We start from the raw sequence: 18,669 nt of genomic DNA on the forward strand, positions 1-18,669 counted from the left end.
ATTATTAAAAAAATGTTTTCAATATATATAAGAAAAATACAACAAAACGATTAATTTCATATACCAACTTAAATAATAGTTTTTATATTTTACATTAAACTTTAAGAATATAATATATGTAATTATTTATAAGATGGTACATATAAAATACTATTAATTATATGATTATTTATATGATGGACCAATACAATTAATTATATGATGATATATATATGATACATAATACTAACTAGGGCTGCGCGTTCAGATATCAATTCCGGTTCGTTTCAGATTTGTTTGGGTTTCGGGTTTCTGGGGTCAAAGATTTCAGCTCCATTCATATATTTCTAAATTTCAGTTTGAATTATGACTAGGAGTGGGTATTCAGGTATCCATTCAGGTTGGTTTCAGATCTATTTGGGTTCTGGGTTTCCGGGGTCAAAGATTTCAGCCTCATTCAGATATTTCTAAATTTTAGTTCAAATTATATTCTGATTTTTTCGGGTTCAGTTCAGGTTTGGATAGCCCATTTAAATTATTTTTTAAAATTCATTATATATTTTGAATTTCTTAAAATCTAAAATAAAATAATATATTGTATATAAATTTGAATAACATATGTCATAATATCTAAACTTAACATATAAACTGATTTGGTTTAAATTTTGGATCAAAATCAATAATTATTTTAAATATTTTGGTGTTTTGAGTGTACTTCCACTATGTTAGATATTTAGATTTGACTATTTTATATATTTTCAAGTATTTAAACCAACTTATAAGTATCATATATATTCTGTATGTTTTTATATACAATAAAACTAAAAATAATTAATATGTATATATGTATAATCTTTTTCGGATACATTTTGATATCTAAATAGTTCGGTTCGAATTGATTATGGTTTCAGTTGTCTAAATAACAAAATTTTGAATAATTTGGACATTTAATCAATTTTGGTTCGGGTTTGGTATTATCTTTCGGATCGTGATCGGTTCAGTTCTTCAGATTTGAATTTTTTATTCAGCTTTGATATTGAAATGATAAATAAATAACAATATATTTTTGAAATATACACCCGCACGGACATGCGGGTCAAAATCTAGTTGTTTTTAAGAGAGAAATCAAGCATTGATTCTTACGAGTTTCTTTCTATATGTGACTATGATAACATAAATTACTCACCATTATTTTTAATCTTTTTTGTTTTTATTCTCTCATATGTGACTCATCCTACTATATTTTTACAACTCTCTTCCTAAGCTACGACTACACACTATCAAAACTAATATTTTATGTCTCACTATAACTTTATGTTAATTAATTACAAAGACCATAAAATATTAAAGTAGTCAAAATAAATTACAAATGTGAAATAAGAAATAAATAATAATATTCATACTTTTAAAATATTTTCATTTTTTAAAAGCCAACAAAATCTTAATATTAACAATATGGTATTAGTTTATTCATCTTTCAAAAAGGTCTCATTTGTGTATTATAAAAAATTGGGTCAGGTATGAGTCGGATCTTCTAAACTTCGGGTGAATTAAATTTTTAACCAAAATAACTAAAATACCCAATTTAATTCGGATATTTTTATCTAAAATATCTAAACTTATCCCATAGTAATAATAAAAATATCTTAGTAGATATAGTTTGAATCAATTACTTTTATCCGGAAGTAACCATGGATATAATCGAATTTGGATATATTGTAATCAAAATATCCATTTTATCCACAAATACCTAAAATAACAAATATATTTTTACTTATACTTTTAATTTTAGATATTAATATAATTATAACTAATATATATTTATATAGATCTGTACGGATACTTATTCGGTTCTCAGTATAATCTGGGTTCGGTATCAAACTTTAGGGCTTTAAAAATGGACCTGTTTGGATTTTAGGCGTGATCCAATCGGGTTTGATATCCTGACTATTGGTTGTTTCCATGTCGTTTTTTTTGGTGTGGATATCATGTCCAAACTTTATATTAGGCTATCAATTTTTCTTTTCTAAAATATAATTTTGTAGTTAACAATTTTTTGGAATAGAATATCATAAAAAATCTCGCACTTTTAAAGCGCAGATCAAAATCTAGTTTAATATTATAATTGAAGGTCAAAATTTTCTTATAAAAAAAAATTATATAAAGAAAAAATTATATAAAGACTAACTACATATGATTGATTATCAACAAACGATAAGGATCACCTCTATATTAACTAAAACGAAAAAACTGGAAGGAAAATCAAGTTCGTTTGTGTATTTACATGTTTTATTATCTTTTGACCAGACCAGATTTTCATATATTTCTTTTCCAGTTGGTGTAATTGAAAACTAAAGAACAAAATTTTAGCTAAAATTAAATTTCTGCAGCATAAAAAATGTTTTTTTACTAAAACTCTAATTAGCTGACACAAAATCAAACAGGAATTACAAAATATATATTTACATGTATCTTTCGATGCTGCACTAAATATATATATTATCAACTTAGATATATGTTTAAAGTAGTTTTCCTGCTCTGGAGATCGATCAAAGGTGATGCACATTCCATAAAAATAGAGCAACAGTTTTAATATCTATCTATCTATCTATACTATTATTTGCGAAGTGATTTTTCGCAACGGAGTTCTCACGTTAAAAGTTAGACTGGTTAATATCATTTATACCCTTAATGAATAAACATATAAATTAAAAACGAATTTTAATTTTGTGGGTAACTGACTAAAATTAATAATGATAAGAATTATCCAAATTTTAAAAATATATTTTAAAACAAAAAATTAGAGTGATTAATATCGTTTATATCTTTAATGGATAAATATATAAATTACCTACAAAATAAAAATGAACTTTTTATTACATAAATAAATAAAATTATAATGATAAGAATTATCCAAAATCCGAAAATATATTTTAAAATAAAAAATTTAGAGTGGTCAATATCATTTATACTCATAATGAATAAAATATAAATTAACCACAAAATAAAAAACGAATTTTTTTTTGATTAGATAATTATTAAAATTAATATATATAAAATTATCCAAAATATAAAAATATATATTAAGATAAAACTAACGTATAATTAATCATATTAGTTTAATAAAATATATATTATTTTATTTCAATCTAACAATAAATGTATTGATCCAACTATTACTTTTTGTAAGTAATTTTTTTATTATTTATGTTTAAATAGTATAGATGAGCAAAATATATGTAATGGAAAATATAAATAATAGAACAGAAATGGAAAATATGAGCAAAATACAAGTAAAAATAAGTGATAACAAAGTATAAGATTTCAAAATCAAAAATATTTTTAATATGTTAGTGTTTTCAAAACTTTAATACAATAATAAGCATATATATTTTAATAAAATATATAAACTAATAAATATTAGTATAAAAATTGTACCCGCATATACGGGTAAGACACCTAGTTGATTAATGAGCACAAAGCAGTAATATTAACAAAAACTCCAAATATAAAGAACGTGGAATTGAAAGAGTATCTCGAATATTCTTGAGAAAATCATTTCAAGAAGTTCTGTCCATCAACTCAGTTTCTGTTTGCTTGTTCATGTTGTTGTGTTCTAATCAATCTATCTTATTAAAACAGAAACATTCTGTTGGACTTAACATTTATTTTGTAAGTTTTTAAATTAAATACACTTTTATACTTTATAGTTAAACCTACATTAAATTATTAATGTTCCTTTCTTTATACTATTATCCATGTTTCCAAACAATATACTTATTTTTTTATACTACTATCAATGTTTCCAAACAATATATATTTTTATACTACTATCAATGTTTCCAAACAATACAATAATTAATCTTAGTTATTTTATATCTATCATTTTCTCTTTAAAATTTTGTAGAAACGTCATTATTTCATAAATTGCAAAATAATAAACTTTAAAATTTGGATTATAAGATTACAAATTATGAAACTATTATAATTTAAATCAAATTAGATTACATATCGGTCATCCAACAGTTCAATCGGTTAGTCTCGGATTTTAATGATTTTTTTTTAATATGAATATTTTAAAAACCTAAATTGAATTGTCAGATCTCCGGATTAACCGGTATAATCACAATCGGGTTGAATTAAAAAACACTGATTTAAATGCAAAAATATTCTAAATACACTCTTTAAAATTACCAAAATATTTGTTATATTATTAGTGAAATTTTTCATCGTAAAATATTCTGCGCTTTCAAGCGCGGATCAAAATCTAGTATAACATTGAAACACAAACACAGAGAAAATCCTGGCCTTTATCATGTATCTATGAGACCATGGACTAAAGTTGTCAACAGGGGTGAAATATGACAACATTCATCCGAAGGTAACATATCTATCTGTTAACTTTCTCACACATATTAACATATCGTGGCGATTGGTTTCAGTGATTTTGTTTTTAATGAAAGCTATTTTGTCCTTAATTTTCAGTTTTGGAATTGGTTTATCTTGGTCTTGGAATGTTTTTTAGTTTTTGTTTCTCTTTTTTGTATTTTTATATATATTGTTGAAATTTTCTATGTATTCTTAAAATTTACGTATTGGGTTATATTATGTATATTCACAAAATTATTATCTGTGTAATATTATGTATTTCTGCAAATTTTATCGTTTAAAATAGGAAATACAGGTACTGCAACTAATAATTATATAAAGTGACATTGATTATATATATATATATATATATATTAAAAGCACTAATATTTTTCTTTACATATACAATGTTGAAATTTTTGCAAATTTAAATGGCTATTTAAAAAATAAATACCAGATACATTTACAATATTGGTTTTAATTTTGTAAAACTGTTAACTAATTAATGTTTTGTTTGTTAATTTTTGTAGTGTAAATAATTCATATATGTATATTTAATATATTTCTCTGAAAATATATTTTTAACACATGATACGAATAATCACATACGATAGCAAACTTGCCCAAAAATTAATTACTTCGTTAAACTATCTTTTTTTTATTATACATGTTATTTAGTTCATCTTTTACATTTGTGTTAAAATAGAATTGTTAACCAAAATAAACCAATTTACACATCAACTCACTTTTCTAACCGAATCTATTTTCTTACAAAACAACTATTGATGGAGCTCTCTATTCTTCATCCAGAATAAAAACAACACAAAAGGAAAATTAAATATTACCGGTAGAAGCATTTAACCTTACTTTAATGCAGTTTAATGTATGCAACTTGATCTTTCTTTTTACCTGCACACACGTCTCTTGCTCTCTCTCTCTCTCTCTCTCTCTCTCTCTCTCTCTCTCTCTCTCTCTCTCTCTCTCTCTCTCTCTCTCTTGAGTCTTTAATAGTTCTTCAGGAAAGGACACGTACAAAAAGGATTCCAGTGGAGGCATGAGGCTCTTGGTGGGATTCTTGAGGGATAACTTCTGGTTCTGAAAGATCAAAGATTATGCCTTAACATGTTTACCAAAAAAGATCAAAGATTATGCTTTGATATGCCCTAATATGTCTTTTCATTTTCTTTTTGGCCTTCTTCCTTGGCTTAACCAGGTTGGTTTTCCAGATGAATAAGAAAAAGCTATTGTGGCCACATATCACTCTGCTCTAGACTCAAAACTATTTGAAAGATCCGACTACAACACCTATCCCCAGATTGCCTATCCCATTGGTAGACCCTCGTTTGGAATATAACGTGTCACACTTGGGGCTGAATCTACGAAAATACAGTCAATGGAGCTCATTAGTGATTTTAAAATGAATAAAATGTAAACTATGAATAGCCATCAGTCTTCTAAGACAGGAACGGTAAGAGCCATAGCCTCGAACAACTACTCTCTGGTGTACCAGAAAGAACGGGACGTACAGAGCCCCTGCAGAAGCCGGTCTGTTGCATGGATCCTAGAGCAGAGCCACTGAAAGATCATGAAAAAGGGTAAAATATTGGGGTCCGAGAATGATTGCACCTGAAGGAGTACCACACAAATTGATACTAACCAACTTTTAATGGTTTGTCGATTTGACTAATCGACATATGGGTCACTTAAGTACAAATATACATGTATATTGATATTCTGAAAGAGACATTGTTACACAAAAAAGGAATCAAATCTTAACCAGCGTATAACTGCATACTCAATGTAAAATAAGATTAACCTCTCTGCCAGTCCAAAATCAGCAATATTAATGATAGATTTAGAGATACATATATTTTGAAACAACCAACACAACATAAACAAAGAAGAACACTTTCTTATAGTCAGAGGCAAGAGGGAGGGAGAGATTGTGCTACTACGCTAAGAACATTTACTTATAATATAACTTCTCCTTATATTTTATTCGACACAACTATCTTTCCAAGTGATACATCTATATCTGTATATGACCTTTAAACTGATGCCATCAAATTTTTTTAGTAAGCCATCAAATTCGAACCATATACTCTGGATATGACCTTTAAACTGTAACCTGTCACAAAGTAACAGCTTGGAAGATTAAGAATAGATAAAGATGTAAAATTCACAGCAATATGTTGGAGAAAGCGAGTGAGAATACCTATTCTTTCTTAACGCTGTAATCAGTTCCTTAAGCTTCCCGTTATTGTTATTTTCTTGCAGAATATGTTGTCTTCCTCTGAGAACGAGGATATCTCCGATCACCTCCCATCTAGCGACCATCAAATTTCAAAATTTCACAAACATACACACGTTTAAATCTGAATCAACATGTTCAGCCTTTTTCTTTACACGGAAGGTAAGATAGCTTACCAGTAAACCCATTAGTCCAAATTTCTCCCTGCATATAAAGGGCCAACAATGGGTTACGGAAAAATCATGAATTTTCTTAACAAAGGAGGAAGTATGGAATTAACTGAGAGTAAAAGAAAAAGTAATCAAAGTTATAGCAAAACCCTACCCGGAAGGAACTAATATACAGTCATTGTTCGCTGTAATCACCTGCTCGTCCACGAAAAACATGTGAACCCTCATGAGCTTTCCGTCTTTCCTTCAAGTCGTCAAAGCAGAGAGGTTGCTATCGCCTATCGATGAGACGTTACGGAGACGTGGCCGCGGCAATTATCAAGCGGACTGTATCAAAAAAATACACATTTGATCTCATTGTCTTAAAATACAAAAATCAAACTCGTTTTTTTTTTAATCTGGTAAATATAATTATCTACAAATATAATTTGTTTAAACTAATCATAAAACAAAACTTAAACTTTATATATATATATATATTTCAAATCAAAATAATAATTTAAAGTTGATTTATATCAAAATTTGATTCAAAATATACATATATTCAAACATTTATTTTTACTAAAATATTTTCCAATAACCATTATTAAAAATGTTTTCAATATATATAAAAAAATACAATACAAAGTCAAATTTTATATACCAACTTAAATTATAATTTTTCTATTTCACATTAAATTTTTAAAATATAATATATGTAATTATTTATATGATATTAAAATACTATTAATTATATGTTTGTTGTGTTTTAAAGGAAAAAATAGATTGTGAATTATGGACGGGCGTTCGGGTACTCATTCGGATTCGGCTTGGGTCTGTTTGGGTTTTGGGTTTTCGGGATCAAAGATTTCAGTCACATTCGAATATTTCTAAATTTTTGTTCGGGTTCGATTCGGATCTTTGCGGGTTTGTTCGGATTCAGATAACTCATTTAAATTATTTTTAAAATTCATTATATACTTTAAATTTCTCAAAATATATAAACAAAATTATATATTACATATAAGTTTGAATAACATATATCAAAATACCTGAACTTAACATATAAATTGGATTGATTTAAATATTTGGATAGAGAATCAATAGTTATTTTAAATATTTTTGGTGTTTTAAATATACTTTAACTATTTTAGATATTTACATTTGACTATTTATATATATTTTCAATAATTTAAACCAACTTAAAAGTACCATATATATTATGGATGTTTTAAATACATTAAATCTAAAAAAATAAAATATATAAGTATATAAATCTATTTCGAATACATTTGGGTATCCGAAATACTTCGGTTCGATGGATTTGGTTTCAGTTCTCTAAATACCAAAATTTTGAAATTTAATCAACTTCGGTTCAGGTTTGATATTTCTTTTAGGATCGGGGATCGGTTAGATTTTTTGGATTCAGATTTTTACCCAACTCTAATATTGACATGAAAAACAACATATTTTATAAAAATATACACTCGCACGGGCGTGCAGGTCAAAATCTAGTCTTTCTTATTAATGCATTTATTGTCCAAATTTATTTTCATTGGTGACATATGAAATGAGCGAAATCCCCTATATATTAATTGAGAAACATTTCGGAAATTAGAACCTTAATTTTGTATTAATTAAAAAAAGCCCCTATCCTACGTGTCATTCAATTAGAATGTTCAATTGTCCTACGTGGCAAGTTTAGAATGAAATTGAAAAATTCGCTGGTCCATTACTTTATTTAACTCGCTACTAGGTAAAAAAATTAAACGACTATATGATATATCATCGTTGTCTATTTTAAATATGCATTGGTTATCTTCAAAGCTGAGCATGTGCTCCACTGCTCCATCTTCGTCGCCTTGCTGTGCTCCTCCGTGACCAGACGCCGCCGACTCGAGATCTCATCTCCACGACTTCTCCATTTCTCGCTAAGCTGCAAATCGACACGGCTGACTTCAATCCGTGGTCATTCTCGTGCTCAGCTTCTCAACGGCGTCCAGTCTCCATCTCTCACCACGAAGCTTCTCCGCCGCGGCTCCTCTTCTCTCACCACGAAGCCATCTCCACTTCTCGAGCTATTCTCCTTTTCACTCACCACGATCTCAGGCGGCATCAATTGATCACAATCAAGTCTCCAAGCCACCGTGAAGCACTGTTCAAGTCGTCAAGACCCTCCGTCGTCGTCGTTGGGGTCGAGCTTTGCGAAGAGAAAAGCTTCGATAGTCTCCAATGGAGAACTTTAGATTATTTGCAAATCTGGTCCCTAGAATCTTGGTTATTCGCGCATTCGCCCCAAAACTCTTAAAATTGCAGAAATGCCCTTGCGAATTCACCCAAAACTTTCAATTGTGCATTTTAGACCCTGTGATATGCAAATGTGTATGCAAATGCAATATAAACATCTAAATGCAACCTAAAATGATCATAGTAAACTAAAATATGAATCTAAAAACCTATAAAAAATGAGATATCATTAATATATAAGGGATACTAAACCATTGATCATTAATTTTTAACGTAATAATTTTAACAGTTTTAGTAATTTATTGTCGGTTTTTTAAATTCAAAATATAACAAAAAATCTAAACTATTAATTTTATAGCTAATTTGATTGTTTAATTTATTTTAATAATATAAAATTATACAAAAAATGATGGAGGATATATAAATTGTTATCAAATCTTATTTATTAGAATCATTAATTTTCATATATATATATATATATTAGTCATATTTGGTAATTCCGTAGCTTTTATATAAGGGATAGGAAAAACAATTTATAGAAATTATGTTCAATCGATTTTTAAATTGACTGTGAAAGCGACACGTGGCGAAATTAGCGTGAATGCATTAAAGCCAATACTTCTGTTTTAATATATAAGGGATATCATCTTCACTTTTAAAATATACATCAAGTATCTTTATTATAGTTATGATAAACGAATATATGCTATCAGATTTTTTTTTTTGCATATCGTTGATATGCTATCATATCAATTTAAATGTATTGTTCCAATGCTATCATATCAGTTTGAGTGAGGTTTGCTTTTGACAATATACAGAAGAACAAGGATAAGCAATATCCTCAACTATATTCAAATGATTGCTAGAATTCAAATTTACTGATTAGATAATAATAAAAAAAAGTTTTTCTAACAAACGTTTGTAAAAAATTATAAGCATCAAGGTGATGATATTTTCCGTAAGGTCTTTATGTCATTTTGGTCGGGTCATGTATCTTTTAGGTCCACAATATACGTGAGTTACAAGTTTTGTAACATTGGTTTATGGCAACTCACTATTCATTACTCTTAAATATACAATATATTTAATAAATATGTTTTGTCCAAGTGTATGATTTCAGAAACTAATAATTAGTCACAAATCAATCATTAAATTTAGGATTTGTCTGTATCTTTTTTGGCTTGATATGGAAGTCTACAAGTGATTTAGTAGTATCCGTTTACGGAAACAAAATATAAAGCTTAAATATTAGGGCTTTAATGTGACTGTGCTAATATGTTAATTTTGGCTTAATACTTTTTCAGACAATAAAGAAGCTACATATTGGCTTAATACTTTTTCAGACAATAACGAAGCCAGTTTAAATAGGTCAGTTATGCCATAATATTTTTCGACGAGAATGGTCCAACTTTAGTATGTTAGTTTTGGCATTATATTTTTCTGTCAATGAGAGATGAACCAAATTCTTTTTTTTTGTGTGCAACAGAAAATCAATTTGCTAATTAATGTATGATCTAATATTTAAGTTTTAAATCATGGTCCATTACCAAGTATTGCAAAGTTTTTGAATTAATCCTTAGTGATTACGTATAGGACTGAGACTTATTATTCGGATCCGGATCTAACCCGAGATCCGATCCCGATTCGCTCCGAAAATAAGATATTCGGGGTGTCCGGATCTAGATAATAAAACATCGGATCCGTCAAATCTGAATATCTTGATTTTAGGTTCAGATACTAGGATCCAAATCCGAATTTCTTGAAATATTAAATTATTTTTTATTAATAATTATAGTTGATATATTAATATTTATACATAAAACTACTCTTATCATATAATATTTTATTTTTTATAATCTTATCTGTATATATTTTTAGAATTTTTTTATAAATATTTAATCGCCTATATATTAAAGGAGGAACATTTCGAAAATTAGATCTTCATTTTTGTAGTATTTAGAAAAAGCCACATGTCCCTGTGTCAATCAATTAAGATGCTAATTAATCATACATGTCATGATTACATTGAAATTGAAAAAGTGAATAGTTTAATTTGATTTATCTATTTTCATTCCTTAAATAAAGCCTACGAAATTACCATAAATGACTATATATATTTGACAATTAATGGTTTATAATAATAAAGATTTGATAACAAATTATATATCCTCCATCATTTTTTGTTTAATTTTATATTATTAAAATAAATTAAACAATCAAATTAGCTACAAATTTAAATTTGGATTTTTTCAAATATGTTATATATTGAATTTAAACAACTACGATAAATGACTAAAAATATTAAAATTAATATGTTAAAATTAATGATCAATGGTTTAACATTTTTTTATAAAAAGATACACATGATGTTAAAATCATATGAGTAAAAAATATCATTTTATAATAAAACAAATATATATATATATATATATATATATATATATATAAAATATATACCATATAAGATTACATAATATTTTAAAATTAAAACATTCAATGAATTTTCAAGAACACTTATAAATTATAAACTTATTATATAAGTGCTGATCATAGAACTATATGATTATGAAGTCTCATTTAATAAATAACTATATAAAATATACTATTCTTAGAAAAATATGTTGGTCCATCTTAACTTATATTACACTTTTTATTAACTTAAATATCAAATTGATAAATAATGTACAAAAAAAATCTCGCACTTTCCTTAAATAAAAGTTACGAAATTACCTAATATGATTAACGTATATATGAAAACTAATTATTATGAATAATAAATATTTGATAAAAAAAATTTGTATCTTAGATCTTTATTGATTTATTTTATATTATTAAAGATATTAAACAATCACATTAACTATATAATAAAATCATTTATATTTTTTCTTGTATGTTATATTTTGAATTTTGAAAACTTCTATAAATTATTAAAAATTTGAATATCCCACTTTGAAAATTTTGTGATCAATAGCTTAATTTGTTTGTTATAATAAGATACAAATGATCATAAAATTGTGTTAATATGAATTTTTATTAAATAAATATTCATATTAAATAACCTTCTTTAAATAAAAGCTACGAAATTACCTAATATGACTAACGTATATATGAAAATTAATTATTATGAATAATAAATATTTGATAACAATTTTTGTATCTGAGTTCTTTTTGTTTAATTTATATATTAAAAGATATTAAATAATCACATTAACTATATAATAAAAACATTTATATTTTTTCTTATATGTTATATTTTGAATTTTTCAAAACATCTATAAATTATTAAAAATTTGAAGACCCACTTTGAAAATTTTGTGATCAATAGCTTAATTGTTTTTGTTATAATAATATACAAATGATCATAAAATTGTATTAATATATTTTTTATTTAATAAATATTCAAATTTATTAATATATACAAATACTAACGATTTAAAGCAACAAGATTGGTTGCATCAATTTAGTCGTCTAGGTGAAACCTTTCAAAACTATGTGGAAAATTAAAGTCAAAGTAATTCGATTTTGGAAATAATAAGGTGCTGGTTCTAAAATCATTAAAATGGTTCTCAATGATGTGAAAATTAAATATTAAAAATTGTAGAACATGTTTTTGGAATAAAAATGACTTATTGACCACATTACAGTTTTTATAGATATAAACATGGTGATAAAAATTTAAACCCAAATTGATCAGGCTCATCATAAATTCAAATAGATTTCGGTCCACAATTACAATTACAATTACAAATGTTCAGTCACATATCCCCTATATATTAAATCAATTGAATCACTTGAATTATAATTAAGTAACAATTTACTACAACTGAGATTTCTTATTTTTTAGTCTTTTTTTGATATTTTTGCTTTATTTTAACAATAACTGAATTGAAGTAAAGATTATAAATTTGATGGATAACAATTAGTTGAAATTCTTTACAACTTTTTTTATCTTTAAACAAATAGAGTTGTGTTTAATCGAAGACATATTAATTTGATGAACACTAAATATGAAAGAATAATAAAACTTTTCTTTAATGCTTTTGTTTTGTTTTTTATTTTTATTTTTAAATTTAGAGCTTTGATATTAATTTTAGATTTGATTATTTTATTAGATGATAGAAGCATTTTTTGTTTTTAATCTTTTATTTAAATATATAATATTGTTTAATAAATGACTTTTTGACAACATAACTCCAAAATTCGTATAATATATAATATGATCTCAAACTAAATAATTTTGTTTTGGTATAAAACCAAATAAAATGCAAACCGACGGTTTATAAACCACATCGAGTCAAAGTAAATATGAATTTAGAATATTAGTTATATTTTATAAACCGAAATACCAAAAAAACCGAACCGAACTGAAACCAACCCTATATTCGGATTGAACACCCCTAATTCAAATAAAACCGAATTATTATTTCATTCTCCAAACATAATAAAAATAATAACTTCATCCCGCGCAAGGCGCGGGTCTTATCCTAGTTAGTTAATTATTTTATGGTCTCTAAATTTCCACTAGTTTTTATTTAATGTTCCTGCTCATTTCTTCTAACTTGAAAAATATAGAATAAAAATTTTTTATATTATTTTGGAGAGAAATAATAAGTAACAAATATTTTTACTCATTCACGAGTGTCAAAATGAGTTAACTCGTTCAACTCAGTTTAGCTCATTTCTAAAACCAGAAACACAAATCTCTATTTGCTTTCTTCATTGTGTCTCCTTAAACTTCCATGTATTGAAATCCATTATCACAAATCTGTATTTGTATTTTAGAATGATTTGTATGTTTGCAAAGACACATTTTACATTTTTTGAAAACTGTCCACCTTCTACAATATCCATACATACAGTATGTGATGAGGCCATCCAAGTAGAGTCCCATAGTTAGGCACGGTCCGACCACTAGGAGTGGAACCAAAGCGATAAGAGAAGGTTTCTCCAAGGCTGTCCAGCAAATCCTAGATCAAGATGGAAAACCGGCCAGAACCAGCTATTGATTGAAGAGATGGTCCAATTGAAGATACAAGACCAAGCCGGTTCAATTGAAGTTCAAGACCCAGCCGGTCCAATTCAATTCAGATCACTCGGCCAGAACCGAACCGGCCCAATCATTTCCACATTTGATCTCGGTTCAGAACCAGCACCAAACCAACTCGGCTATGAGTAATCCACTTGGTTCTAAATAAGGTAAGCATGTAAGATTTCAATTATGATTTCTAACCGGTTTATTGTTTCTGGTTTGTGTTGGTTTTCTTTTATTTTTTATTTCAAAGACTTATGGGCAAATTGTTTAAGTCCTTTTTATTTCTTGCTGAGTCCAATAATTCAGGCACTTGTTAGCCTTGTTTTAGTTGTCCAAGTAGAGTCGGCCCATTCATGTTTAGGCCTTATTGCTTTAGAGTCCAAGAAGAGTCCATGTTGCTTTGCTTCAAGTTCCCTAGAAGGGCATAGCTGCAGGGTATTTAATCCTCACTATAAGCAGCCTTGTATTTTTTTTTAGCTTATGAAATATATGAGTCAGTTTGCCCCCTAGAGCAAAGAAAACCCTAAGCCTTTTTGCTGTGTGATTCGGCCAGGAACAGTCTTTGAATCTTATCAAGCTTAAACCATCCAGCTTGTGGCGATTCTTCACTCCATCTTCCATCCAACGATTTGCTTGAGAGAGATACACATCCAGCAAGCCAAATCCCATCTTCAGTCCATCACTCATCCACTGTTCTTGCTGAGAGAGATACACATTCAGCAGCAAGAATCCATCAGCCATCTTCTATCCCTTTTATTTCTGTTTATTTTTATTGTTTTAGATCATTGCATTTCATCTTGTTCTGGTATCTAAAAATCCATAAAAATCATATTTGCTTCTGTTCATCATTTTCTCATATAGATTTCTTTCTGTTCTTCATATTTTTATTCATCAGAAAACTCATAAAAATATTTCTGTTTTGTTTTAGGTACAAATCGGCAGTTTCTCTCTCTACCGACCAAACCACTCGACCAGCACAGATCGACCAGAATTATCATCAGTTCATCCATTTTTATAGTCTGATTCTCAGGCTGTAACATTTGGTATCAGAGCCTAAGGCTCCTGAAACTCTTGGTTGAATCTTCTCTCTTTCTTTTCTTTTCATCATTTTTATTGTTATCATTTTTTTTGTTGCATTAGAAAAGTCAAAAAAAAAATTGTTCTTGCTGTTCTTAGTGTTCTTGCTGTTCTTGAGTAGTTCATCATTGTTCTTGCTGCATTTGCTAGATCATTTTCGTGCATCATTTCATTCAGTCAACTTGTTTTCAGATTGATCGATTTTCACTTGCCATATTTGGAGTTAATTGATCATCTTGCATTTAATTTGATTGCAATTGCATAAATCATTTAGGATTGATTAGTTGCATTCATTTCTGATTGTTGCATTCATATTTAATTTTTCAATCATCATTTATTTAAAAAAATATCTTTCAATCAATCATCTTTTAATTTTTGATTTGCATTCAATTTTTAATCTTCTTTCTTATTTCAAAACTTTTTCAATTTTAATTTTCAAACTTAAAAAAAAAGATTTTCACTTGGTTTTAGGTACAATCTTTTTTTTTTAAAGTTTGAAAATTAAATCGAAAAAGTTTTAAAATAAGATAGAAGATTAAAAATTGAATGCAAATCAAAAATTAAAAGATGATTGATTGAAAGATATTTTTTTTTTAAATAAATGATGATTGAAAAAATTAAATATGAATGCAACAATCAGAAATGAATGCAACTAATCAATCCTAAATGATTTATGCAATTGAAATCAAATTAAATGCAAAATGATCAATTAACTCCAAATATGGCAAGTGAAAACCGATCAATCTGAAAAACAAGTTGACTGAATGAAATGATGCACGAAAATGATCTAGCAAATGCAGAAAGAACCATGATGAACTACTCAAGAATAGCAAGAACAGTAAGAACAGCAAGAACAATTTTTTTTTTACTTTTCTAATGCAACAAAAATGATAACAATAAAAATGATAAAAAGAAAAGAAAGAGAAAAGATTCAACCAAGAGTTCAGGAGCCTTAAGCTCTGATACCAAATGTTACAGCCTGAGAATCAGACTATAAAAATGGTCGAACTAATGATAGTTCTGGTCGATCTGATGCTGGTCGAGTGGTTTGGTCGGTAGAGAGAGAAACTGCCGATTTGTACCTAAAACAAACATAAATATTTTTATGAGTTTTCTGATGAATAAAAATATGAAGAACAGAAAGAAATCTATATGAGAAAATGATGAACATAAGAAAATATGATTTTTATGGATTTTTAGATGCAAGAACAAGATGAAATGCAATTATCTAAAACAATAAAAATAAACAGAAATAAAAGGGATAGAAGATGGCTGGTGGATTCTTGCTGCTGGATGTGTATCTCTCTCAGCAAAAACAGTGGATGATTGATGGACTGAAGATGGGATTTGGCTTGCTGGATGTGTATCTCTCTCAAGCAAATCGTTGGATGGAAGATGGAGTGAAGAATCGCCACAAGCTGGATGGTTTAAGCTTGATAAGATTCAAAGACTGCTCCTGGCCAAATCACACAGCAAGAAAGCTTAGGGTTTTCTTTTCTGTAGGGGGCAAACTGACTCATATATTTCATACGCTAAAAAAATACAAGGCTGCTTATAGTGGGGATTAAATACCCTGCAGCTATGCCCTTCTAGGGGACTTGAAGCAAAGCAACATGAACTCTTCTTGGACTCTAAAGCAATAAGGCCTAAACATGAATGGGCCGACTCTACTTGGACAACTAAAACAAGGCTAACAAGTGCCTGAATTATTGGACTCAGCAAGAAATAAAAAGGACTTAAACAATTTTCCCATAAGTCTTTGAAAAAAAAATAAAAGAAAACCAACACAAACCAGAAACAATAAACCGGTTAGAAAACATAATTGAAATCTTACCTGCTTACCTTATTTAGAACCAAGTGGATTACTCATGGCCGAGTTGGTTTGGAGCTGGTTCTGAACCGAGATCAAATGTGGAAATGATTGGGCCGGTTCGGTTCTGGCCGAGTGATCTGAATTGAATTGGACCGGCTGGGTCTTGAACTTCAATTGAACCAGCTTGGTCTTGTATCTTCAATTGGACCATCTCTTCAATCAGTAGCTGGTTCTGGCCGGTTTTTCCATCTCGATCTAGGATTTGTTGGACAGCCTTGGAGAACCCTTCTCTTATCGCCTTGGTTCCACTCCTAGTGGTCGGACCGCGCCTAACTATGGGAACATCTACTTGGATGGCCTCATCAAGAACCATCATCAGTTCATCCATTTTTATAGTCTGATTCTCAGACTGTAACAGTATGAGTCAGTCTCTATAATTTGTCAAAGAGGATAGTTTCATTCTGTGCTTTACATAATCTCTCTCAAATTTCAGATTGTATAAAAATCTATTCATAATACATGTTAAGTGGTTGTTGTTGGAGATGCAAACCTATATTGCTCTTCCTCTTGGGCCTTAACATGGAAAATTTTGTGGAATGTGTTAGTGGAGAAGAAATATGTGGTAGTGTTTTTACCGGTAATGTAGACATTGTGTTCGACTTTTGCTGATTATTGAGTTCGAAATCAAGCCTCGCAAGGCTGCTCAGGCTCGGAATCCCTATGATCCAATGGAAACAAAATCATGAGAATGGAAGACCATACCTTTTATGAGGAACACCCGCTGTCTTTCGCAATTTTGAAAAATGTACATGCAGATATATATAAACCGATATACATGTGGATATATATAAACAGGTGTAAGTGTGGATATATATAAACTGGTGTATATGGCGTACTATACATGTGTACAACAACATAAGTACATGTCGTTAGTTTGGACACATCTAAAACACACATATGTGAAATCGTATCACGACAAAGCTAGTGTACGCTATAAAAATTGTGTCCACTTCCTAGATAATGTACACATGGACATTATGTGAGGTGGACATGTTTTATAAAGTTCACACAATTGGTTTTACAAGTGTGGAAAACACTATGTAGAGCACATTATCTCAAAATATGATAGGTAGCTCAGCGTTAGCTAAGGCAAAATTGATTTAATCAAATTTATAATTTATAATTTGAGATGCATGAACCCTTGTGATGTTGTTGATAAAGCAGCAACAAAAACCTAAACATGTATTTATATATCTATGATGACGATCATCAAATCCAAGTCTAGTAACATAACTCATAAAGCTCAAAAATAAAACCAAATCTGAGAAGAATTCTTGCCACCAGCTGGCTTAACCAACCAAAGCTTTGCGCTCTCAAGCTCATTCTTGATATCATATGAAAAGAATACCATCTTTGGAGTTCTCTGTTGATTCTTTGCAAGCTTGCCTCCCCTAGACGGAATTTCTGCCAACGAAAACATAAAGGATGGATGTATAAGACCAATAAGCAAATTGCTATAACACATCGAACTTGAGAAGCTACACTGAAAATTAACTTCAGTCTACGTGAAACCCTAGTAAATCTCAGAATCTAAGGTGTTGTTACAGTTGATTAGAAACCACATAACTCTTGAATTAGTTTATTGAAGGCAAACGAGCAAATAACAACTCACAAACCTCGGAGATGTGATTTGAGGTGGCAGAGAGTGAGGCCTTTCACTTATATTATTCCTTTGATAGTTCTGTACAGATCT

The 18,669-nt window shown here is 28.7% G+C and overlaps 1 long non-coding RNA gene across 1 annotated transcript; it reads right to left on the bottom strand.

Annotated features, from left to right (window-relative positions):
- Positions 1–5,094: 5,094 nt before the first annotated feature.
- LOC108816911 (uncharacterized) lies at positions 5,095–6,895 on the bottom strand. The gene is made up of 3 exons (XR_001943931.2): positions 6,775–6,895; positions 6,563–6,673; positions 5,095–6,475 (listed from the first exon to the last, which is right to left on the bottom strand). It is a non-coding gene; the product is annotated as an uncharacterized LOC108816911 (long non-coding RNA).
- Positions 6,896–18,669: the final 11,774 nt, after the last annotated feature.

Source organism: Raphanus sativus, chromosome 7, assembly GCF_000801105.2.
Source record: "Raphanus sativus cultivar WK10039 chromosome 7, ASM80110v3, whole genome shotgun sequence".
In the NCBI taxonomy this organism is placed as follows: Eukaryota; Viridiplantae; Streptophyta; class Magnoliopsida; order Brassicales; family Brassicaceae; genus Raphanus; species Raphanus sativus.